This window comes from Eucalyptus grandis, chromosome 9 (genome assembly GCF_016545825.1).
Source record: "Eucalyptus grandis isolate ANBG69807.140 chromosome 9, ASM1654582v1, whole genome shotgun sequence".
NCBI classification, from domain to species: Eukaryota; Viridiplantae; Streptophyta; class Magnoliopsida; order Myrtales; family Myrtaceae; genus Eucalyptus; species Eucalyptus grandis.
Genome location: NC_052620.1, coordinates 17744139 through 17754691, shown reverse-complemented (window position 1 = coordinate 17754691; position 10553 = coordinate 17744139). Strand labels below are relative to the sequence as shown.

Genomic DNA, 10553 nt, shown 5'->3' with positions numbered 1-10553 from the left:
GACCCAGTCCCTCACATAATTCGGCAATGCCAGCTAAACAAGGACTGTGTTCTGATCAAATTGGACGGTGGAATCGTCCTTAAAATACAAGATCAGGGCCCGATTGTGAACAAAAAGTGCGTTTATCACAAACAAATTTACCCGCTGAGCTTCATTCATCGTGCAAGATGTTTCGGGCAGAGAAACCCTAGCGAGAAGGGAAGAAGAGAATGGAGACGGCGGAGTTGCAAGATGCATCATTGTGCCAGTTGCCGGAACACATTAGTAGGGAGCACGGAGCAGTGTCCTTCTGTGAGCACTTTATTTTGGAGGATGCGTCGCACGACGGACTGCGTATCATGACCTCGGTGTTCCGTGTCAGACACACGTCACGGAACAACAAACACACTTGTCAGGCAGTGAGGGCAAAAGCCCAGGCAGACCAGGCGTTAACAGGTCGTGGACGTGGGCGCCGTGAGCGAGGGCGTGCACGTGGGGGAGGGCGAGGCAGGACTCCCTGAATGGAGAGGCTCGAGAACCTTTCTCGAAGGAAATGCTTTATATCGCTTTATATGTTTTGTATTAGATTGTAAGATGTGCTAAAGGAAAATCATGGTATCAGAACTGAAAGTTCTGAATTTATAGAGGTCCTAACTGAATGCATCTTATACCTTCTGACAGAGAAAATGTGTCAGCAATAGCTTCATCCATTAGCTCCAATCCTCTGCCTTCACACCCAAAATGCCGTCAACAATGGCTTCATCCATAAGCAAGGAGATTGAGATGCCGTCTGCAGCAATCTAAACTGGTGTTCTTCTTACTGTTAATAAGCTCCACTATCTCCAAAGCTACAAACATCAGATTCTCAGAAAATATCCCACCCATGAAAATGTACCACTATCCGGAGAAAGTTCGGAAAAGGAATACAAACCCACAAGAAAAGGCAGAAACTTAGAAAATATCCACAAACATACATTAATCCATTCGTGAGCTTTAGATCTTGTCAGGATTAAAGTACTTAGTATGTCTTTCCTTTTCTGCTGCAAATAAACAAACAGAACGGCCCATTAATCCACTCCACTTAAAGCAAAAAATTCAGAGGGAAAAGGAAAACCAAAAGACCAATGAAAATTACCATAAAGAGAGAGAGATATTGGCCACACTTCAGGCAACCACCAACGGCAACCAGTACCGAGGAAACTTTCATTGACGATATTCCAAGCTTCCTCCACAATTCTCTCATCCGTCACTCTCAATTTTCGTTCCCCAATAAGGGATGAACTCATTTGGCATCCACGGTGGACCAGCACTCACACGAGTCAATCCCAGAATCAGGTGATCCAGCACTAGTCCATAATACTTGACAACAAAAGAAATAAACTGAAGTCCCCTATAAGACCATACGAGTTCATGCAGATCATGACAACCTGCAACAGAAAATTCTATCAAATCCAAGTGAACGGGAGGAAGGATTTGATCAAATCAGACATTGATGTCACGGAAGACTTACTTCTTTGTTGGCATGCAGTGTGATGACACTTTATTTGTCACAAAGCTTAATGAGGATTATCATGTGCTAGTTCAATAAGTCCCAAACTCCTCCCTTGGCAACTGAGTCAATCTCACATCAACACTATATAAATCTATCAACCTCTCCATAGCCAAAATAACCATCTTCGCATCATGCATGTTTCTAAACAGAGGGGAACAGGACAGAACTTTCTAGATTCCAACCAGTGCCAATAGTGGTCAGGCATGAAATGTTGACCATCTTTCAAATAATTATGTTGCAGAGGATCATATTCTCAATAGGAGCTGGAAGACGACCATCCTGTGGATAGGCCTGGACCATCAAAGATAAAGCGATGCACAATAATATACGCTGAGGAAAAAAAGACAATAATTGCACACTGCTTCATTTCAATATTGGTCACAATTAAGAACATAAAAAGAAAAAGTCCAAGCAAGCCCACACACGGTACCTTCCCGAGAATATTGGCTTTCCAACAGCACCATGCTTCAGTCAGATACTGCAAAGTCATTCTTGCTTTATTCTGTAGGAAGCCCTATGAATTGGCATAAATTTGACTCAATAGAAGTTAAAATCTAGAGCTGATATTGTTCTCACCAATCAGTCTTAAAAGCAAAAGCAGTTTGTTCCAAAGGAATTAATTCATCACCATGCCCATTGGTGGTCCTCGTCTTTACTGCTGTAAGATGGTTCGCTTTTATTGCCTGAAGATAAAATAAGAGTGTTAAGCAACAAGGCAGATCTCATGAGACAATAAGGCCAATTCTAACACTATTCAAAATCTCTGGCTGTGAAATTTTTTAAAACTATTCTCCAGACCATAATATATCAGTACCTGTTTCTCGATATCAGCAATTCACTCTCTCTGTTGAGATGGCGGGTTAATCCCAGCCCCACATATTATCATGAATCGCTGACTGTGTGAGAGCTGAAGTACCGACATTGTCCTTCTTTGCATAATCAGAGAGGATGGAGTCTCTCAAAGCACCTTCAACCTGAACCATGGAAAACTATATTTGAGCTGCTATTATGCCCATTAAAGCAGAGGAAGAAAAGTTGTCTACTTGGCACAAACTAAAACAAAAGTTGAAAAATGTAAAAATGCAATTTTATGAAAAAAGCAAACTACAGTAAAAGGAGAGAACAGAAGGTTGAATACTTTTACCAGCCAAAAAATTGCATGGTCAACAGCTATTGCACAAAACTATCGAACATTCTTTCAGAACATAGGTACATAACTCTAATCCAAACATGCAATACACTAACGGGCACTGATGAAATTATACACCAAAGATATCACACTAAAACAGTTGGCGATAAGACTAGAAAAACAGCCAAATGCCAACCACTCCCACAAACATGACAGGTCACTAAGAGCAACTTACAAATATAAGATACAGACTTATCAAGCATTTGAAAGTTCCACCATCAATGCAAAAAGGAGATCTTGCAAGATAACAGAAGAATGTAAACAAAACAAAAATATACTTGAGCTAGACAGATGGGCTCGACAGCCAAAGTTATTTCATTGATAAACGTATTTGCTTCAGATATGCTATGTTGCAATTGCTCAACCATGTACCGGACATCCTTTTGCAATTGTTCTCTAAGCATATAAGATTAAAGTAGGTGCCTAAGGAATTCAACCAGAAGCATTTCATTGCATTTCCTAGAAAGTGCAGACTTAGAAAGACCAACAGTTTTCTTTGCAGATATCTAATTCAGCTCATTTGAATCAGAAAAGAAGATGAAAACAGAATTGAATCAGTTAAAATAAGCAGAGGAGGTGCTTTATAAACCAAAGTGAAAAGATACTCGGCTTAAGCTTGGTGACCACGGCACTTTTTTTCTCCATAAAGTTGTCAAGGCTAGTAATTCAAAGAATACTTTGCACGGACTCAGTACATCAAGAAGGAAAAGGGCATAAGACAGAGAGATCCTTTGTCTCCTGATGTCTTTGTTTTCTTTATTAATGTCTTGTCTAAGATGCATGGTACATCTTCACCCTCTTTGTCAGAAAGTTAAACTCACTCATTTGGCTTTTGCAGATGATATTCTGATTTTCACAAAAGGAAGGCCTGAGGACCTTACAGAAAACTTGACGATGTACAGAAATTCGACATTATGTCTGGTTTTGCTGAGGATATTCTGATTTTCGCAAAAGGAAGGCCTGAGGACCTTATAGAAAACTTGATGATGTGCAGAAATTCGACATTATGTCTGGTTTGAAGGTTGATCCTTGAGAGTCCGAAAATTTTAACTGCTGGGATTTCAGAAAGAAAAATTGCAACTATTGTTTCAGCTCAGTGGAATTAGAAAAGGAAGTTTCCAGTTCAGCTAGGTATCTTGGTTTGCTCTCCTTCCTGGAAAGCTGTCTCTCAAGGGTTGTCAGGCTTTAAGTAATAGAATCACAATTAGAATACGCAGCTTGACTTGTAAAAGACTCACTCATGCCGGGAGACTGAAATGGATTAACTGTCATTCAGAGTGTTGCTAGCTATTCAAATAATGTTTTCATCCTTCCAAAGAAAGTTTGCACATGATTGAACAACAGTGCCATGATTTTCTTTGGCATGGCTCTAATCCAATTACTATGGGAGCACGGTTCAAATAGGAGGATGTTTTTCTTCCGAAGAGAGATTGTGGTTTAGGTGTCAAGAATCTATCTCGCTGGAACTCTACTTACATTACAAGGTTTCTATGGTTGAACCAATGCTTATAGGCCGAAAGATGACAAGTCAAAAGTATCTTCTACTCTTAAAATGCTTGGGACGAACTCTGGTGAAGATCCCTGGAGATGGTTCTGCTACCATTTTTAGGTTTAAACTTGAATGCTGCGGTTTCAGTAACAGTCACATAGTTGGCACTAACCTATAGTAAAAACTTAATACATGTTGAGGATTCAGAATGAGGTGACTGACTTGGAATGAGACAACTGCATTAAGTATAAGCACAAGAAACTCAAAAATAGTGATCAGACTTTTAGTACTCGAGCAAGGATCCTTTTACTAACCACAATTCTTCCTTGGCAGGGGAATGAAATTCATATCCTTGATGGTGGAATTTGTAAAATAAAGTGCCCCCATTCTTTTGCTTCAAGCTTAAATATAAGGAAATATTGTTTCCAATTTATTGGTAATTTTTTCTTTTGCAATGACATTATTGACTCTGGAAATTTTGATGCATGCATTCTATAAATAGTGGGAGTGGTTTTAAACAAAAGCTGTGCATATATTAAGTCTATGTGATGATTTTTCAATAATATTCATGTACCACTTAAATCTTTTCTTTTTGTCCTGTTATAATATGTCTTGTGCACTTCATTTTCTAGAATCAGTTCATGTGGTCACTGTTAAAGCAAAAGATAATAAGTTTTGACATGAACAGGATGTATAATGGTAAAAAGAAATGTCTTCCTCACAACACAAATTGTTAAACTTATACTTTTTACTGAGGAAAGCCCATGTGAAGCATCAGAGATCACTAGTTCTACTATAAATTCAGGAGACCTAGAGACGACTTTCTCAAGTACATGACATTGGCTCCAGCAAGCCAGTGTTAAAGCAAGTATCAATCCTCAGGCATCAAATGTACAAAAAGCTAAAAGGTATCTAAAGAAGGAGCAAACATAATTCAGGATTAGTTTCTACACACAGGTGGTGTAAGAATTGATGTACAAGCATATCTTATTTTTTGGTAATAAATCTAGAGTGAACTTTACTATGGTTATTTGTATGGTGGCAAAATCTTAATTAGGAAAATTTCAAAATTGAAATATAGAGTATCAAAATTGGAAGTTCTTATCGCATCTTTTTAATTTGTGTTGCTGCTGTAATACCTGAGGAAATCATTGTGGATAAGTTCGTACATTGTCAGTGTATGGAAGATTTTCCCATATGATGATCTACAAATATGGTATATCTCATCGGAAAATCAGAATTGTATACTAAAAACAGAGCATACCTGGATTTCAATGTCAAAATTATTGCAACTTAAAAGCCTCCTCTGAATCTGACAAAGGCAAGAGGTTGCAATTTCCAAGTATATGTGCATTCGGGCACACATAGAAGTCACTTGAGTCCGAATAAGCACCTAGCCTACAGCTGGCTCTCTGAGGTATCATTTTTGCTTCCGGCATGCTCCATAGCTTAGCTTTGTGATAGGGACACAACCCTGTCGGGTGAAGCTGAGCTCCCCTTTGAATCAGCATTCCCTTAACCATTGACATTGAGAATGATTTGAAAACCCCACGAAAAAATCCCACATCCCCCTCATCCCCTTGGTCTAGATGTTCACAAGGATCAGACACATAGAGAACATCATTTTTGCATGGTGGCATGAGAAAGCCTTTCCCCATTGTCCTAGAAAACTGGGTACAGTGAATAAAGTGACCAGGCACTTGGACATTATTAAAGAGGCCATCCTTACTGCACTCTGAACAGTAGATTAGCAGCTTTGCCAATGCTCTTCACTTCCCACCAATCCTGTGGCTACCACTAGATTGCAAGTGGAGCATCATTTTAGGAGCTCTCATTCGACAAAATTCCTTCCATAAGACTCTTTTAGCAAGATCATCAAACCACTTGCACACAAGAGACACGGTGGCCATTGCTTTAGGTTTCCAATTCATCTGTCGGACTACTATTAAAATCACATCCTTGCTTAGATGTCCTTTCGTGCCCTTACAGCTTGACGAGTGTATGCAGCGCTATTGCTTCACAAAAATCATCTTGTTGAACTTATAAGATGAACAAAGAAAGACTCTTCATTCAAATCATGCATAAAAAATTTGAACGTACATAGTAACTCGCAACTACGACACAACCACAACCGCAATGCATTCAACGCGTGGCAGATCACTATCTCAGGCGTTCCAGGAACTCGACAACAGTGGACACAATCTACTCTGAATTCCCAGATGTAAACTAAAATAGCTCAAACTATCAAACTCTGCGAATCCCACAAAACCCAATATACACGGACAGGAAATGAGATGACCGAAATCGTTTACCTTCCCCCCCGGGCCGCGAGATCGGTGAGATTAGGGTTTGCAAACTTGAACAAACGACTTCCAAATCTGGGGACGGAATCGAATCAGAGAGGCGGAGCAGAGGCAAAGGATATCCAGATTGTGCCAAGGGGGAGAATCGAAACGCGGCATGAGAGACCGAGCGAAGAAGACAAACCCAGGTCTGCGCATCACATGGCGGATTAAGCTTGTGGAAATCTGCAGGATTCGTACAATTTCAATCGGAAAAATGATCGCCTTGGGAAGACGAGAGCGTCCCTTGTGATAGAGCTAGAATAAGCTTATTCCAACGGCTATCAACACGATTGTTTGTGACGATATTTTATTTGGATGTATTTTTTAATCAATAAGATTCGAGAAGGCAATGGGCCAGCCCAGCCCGGCCCAGCCTTCAAGAGCCGAAATGTCCCCTGGCTGAGAATTATTAGAAGATGTGTTTTTTAATTCCAAAGAGATGGCATACTCAAAGTCCATTTTGATGTAAGAGGAAGATATAAACTCATATTGATTCTAGCGCGCGGGTGAATGAATGAAATTCAAGAAGCGATATCTAATTGCAAGCAAACACTAAAAAGCAATGTGGGAATCGAGTGACACTCTGAGAAAATTAGGGATCTTTCTATTAATGCGATCGTATTCACAATTGTTGAAATCCCGGAAACAAGCATTGGTAGGACAATCTCAGGGAAAATAACCAAAAGAATATGAAATCTACTCCACCTGTGCCAATTAAGTACTAAACATTTTAATTGTGATAATTTGAATTTGAAACATTTTCACATTTTATCAAATGTGACCGGAAATTGTTAACATGAACAATAATTGTCTTATTTGGCATAGTCAATATTAATGTGGATAATTTTTATAATTTTTTAAATCTGAATAAAATTTGATTTTTTTAAAATATATCTTATTTTAATTTTTTTCTTTCTTTTTCTTATTCCTTTTGCTCTGCCTTTCACTATGGTTGACAACTAACCAGAGGCAAGAGCCAACATGGGTTGACCTCATCAAAGCCAACATGGATTGACCTCATCAGCAAGCTCAAGCTTTGCTTAACAAGGATGAATCTCACTCGAGGCCAGCAAGGCTCCACCTCACTAGATCTAGGCAAGCCTCAAGCTCATCGACCTCCCCAAGATTGGCGAGGTGGATGGGCTTTTCAGTGACCACTGAGCCTTTTCTTAGTGAACCCCTAAATTTCATAGTGGGTTTCTCCGTCGTTGGTTTTACCAAACAATGGCATACTCAGAGCCTTACTAGATTCGATGAGAGCAACCTTGTTGGCCCTTTCCTCTGGTTGATCATGACGCAATCAACAGATGAAGAAGAAAAAGAAAAAATAAATAAAAGAAAATTATTTAAAAATTTTCAAATAATTTACAAGAAAATTGCAAAAACTTTTTATGTTAGTGCTAACCATGCCACTTAAGACAACATGCATCCATGTCAATAATTTTCATTTAAAATTGGTCAAATAAACTCAATTGACAAAATGTAAAATGATTTAAAACTGAATTAGTATAATTGAAAAATTTATGACTGAATTGGCAAAATGGAAAGAGGTTTATGACTTTTTTAATAACTTTTCTGAGCAACCTCAACTCATTGACTTAATTAAAAAGTCCAATTCAAAAGGAATATGAGACAATATTTCGACATCTTCTCTCACTATAAATATTAAAATATTCAACTCAAAGTCGAAGCTGATAGATGGAGTAAGATCGCATGTATATAAATAGCATATATGACATGTTACTTAAGCGATAATATTGGACAATATTTCAACAGACTTTAAGAGGTCAGCCAACTTCAAATCTTGGACATATAATCATGTGTGCAAACTAAATTAAACTCCACTAGATGTCCTCAAGCATATGGCTTGCCCAAACAGCTGCTTCAAGGGCTCTCACAGATCTGCTACTAATATGAATCAGATCATCCATAAATTTTCAAAATATCATTATCTTTATTCTAACACTACTGCTGTACATGACGATGAAAAGAACAAGTGCCTAACTTAAGATCAGAACATTTTGAACTCTTAGCTGGCGAATATTCTAGCTCATTTATTAGGAGAGAAAGCAGGTAAAGACTTTCAAACCTCGAGAACAGCGATTGGGTTTGTTCATTCAATGGGCTGAAGCACGTGGAGTTGGAAACGAAATTGACTAGTGCTGACGAGGTGACAGAGATGTTTCACGTCTTTTCTTATGGGGTCATGCGAAGTAGAAGCCGAAATGCACATTCATGCATCATGCCGGCTTTTTTCATGAGCAAGATATAGCAGCAAAAGGCTGTCCAACTACTCTAGGAGCTTTGTGGACGGGCAATTGAGACAGCTGAGAGCTTCCTAGAATAGCCAACCTTAACTGACTTTAGTATAGGAGTTTACGTGGCAAACGAGAGAATCATGCTTTTCCCGATCTCTCACTAAAGAGAAACTTCCTCCTCGCAGATCTTTTAACAGCACATGTCAATATGTAAATTTAATTAAGAAAAACACACCAAATTAAAAAATTAAACTCAAATCCCAACCCTACCCATACATCAGCCTTTAAGCCTCTCTCTATTATCTCTCTCCTGTCTTTTATTTTGCACTCTCCCCTGCCTCTCTATTGTGACTATAGGCCACATCCCAGTTCTTTTGCTGACGGCAAATCTATAACCGATAAAATGTTCTTGATAATATTTCTTTAATCCAATATAATAGCCTAAAATATATCATGGAAATTGAAAATATCATGGTAAATCTACGTAGAAATAAATAGATACTGCTACATATCACATTAAATATAGTAATTGCAAAGACTATGGACTTATGATTGCAATTTGCCATATAGTAAATCTCATTGAGAACATTGCCCAATAAGACAGGGAAAAGCAAAACAATAGTTCCCTAATTTCAATTATAGAAAATAACAAAAATTTCTCTTACTTGAAAAGGAAAATGCGAATGAAGAGAAATGTAATTTTTTTAATTCAAAACTAAGCTGAAGTAGTTTATCTAATTTCAAAAATATGAATCAAATTTACATTAGAGATTTCAGTCGACATAAAGAAAAAAAGAAGAAGAAAAACTAACATTTTTTTCCCAAGGTATCATTAGTGAAACGAGAATATGGAGATGAAATTAGTGAAAAAGACAAGAGTTTGTGTTGAATAATATAAAATAAAATACTATTCTAATTACGGAAAAATAAAACATTAAAATATTTCCGTAAGAGGTTACCAACAAAACTGAAAATCAAACCCCCAGCCATGGTGGCTCTACTGGATATGCTCCGCCTTTGAAGGAAAGGTAGGTTTCAAAGCCCCTGCAACACAAGTTGCAGGGAGGCTGGCAGATCATTAGGTGTATTACGCGTGGCGCCCTGGTGGTGGATCCTGGGTTAGCGTCACCTGGAGGTTTACATGGTGGCTGTCGGCCAAAGCGGTTCCTCCGGCACAAAAAAAAAAAACAAAAAAAAAAAAAAAAAAACTAAACTAAACTAAACTAAAAAACTAAACTAAACTAAAAATCAAAGTATAGAAAAGTAGAGCAAAACTTATAAAAATTGTGTGATAGAAAAGATCATAATTGAAGTAAAACATAAAAAATGAAAAAGTAATGTTCGAAAAGTAGGTAAGTATCATAGTAAAAGTTGGATTCGGAATTAGGCTTCAAGTCAAAATTGCACGTTCTAATTTAGCTTCAATAAAAAAAAATCAAGAATATTAAGTGGGAAAAAAAAAGATTTTAAAAATATTGAGAAAAGGTTGAAGATAAAGATCGTTTCAAAATTTAATGTATTAAATATATGTCGAGGTTAATTGACTAATCTAATCGGGACCATGACATCAGCATTTTTGCTTAATTTAGTCAGCTTTTGAGGTTATAAAAGAGTATTTATTCTAATATAAATAGCATTTCTATTTTCTTGACTCAAATCAATGAACAATAACTCGGTATTATTTATTTAAACACCTCCCATGGTAATTAATTTTTCTCCTTACTATTTCTCTTCGAGTAAC

The 10553-nt window shown here is 37.8% G+C and overlaps 1 pseudogene; it reads right to left on the bottom strand.

Annotated features, from left to right (window-relative positions):
* Positions 1-503: 503 nt before the first annotated feature.
* On the bottom strand, positions 504-6515 carry LOC104418456 (annotated as a pseudogene).
* Positions 6516-10553: the final 4038 nt, after the last annotated feature.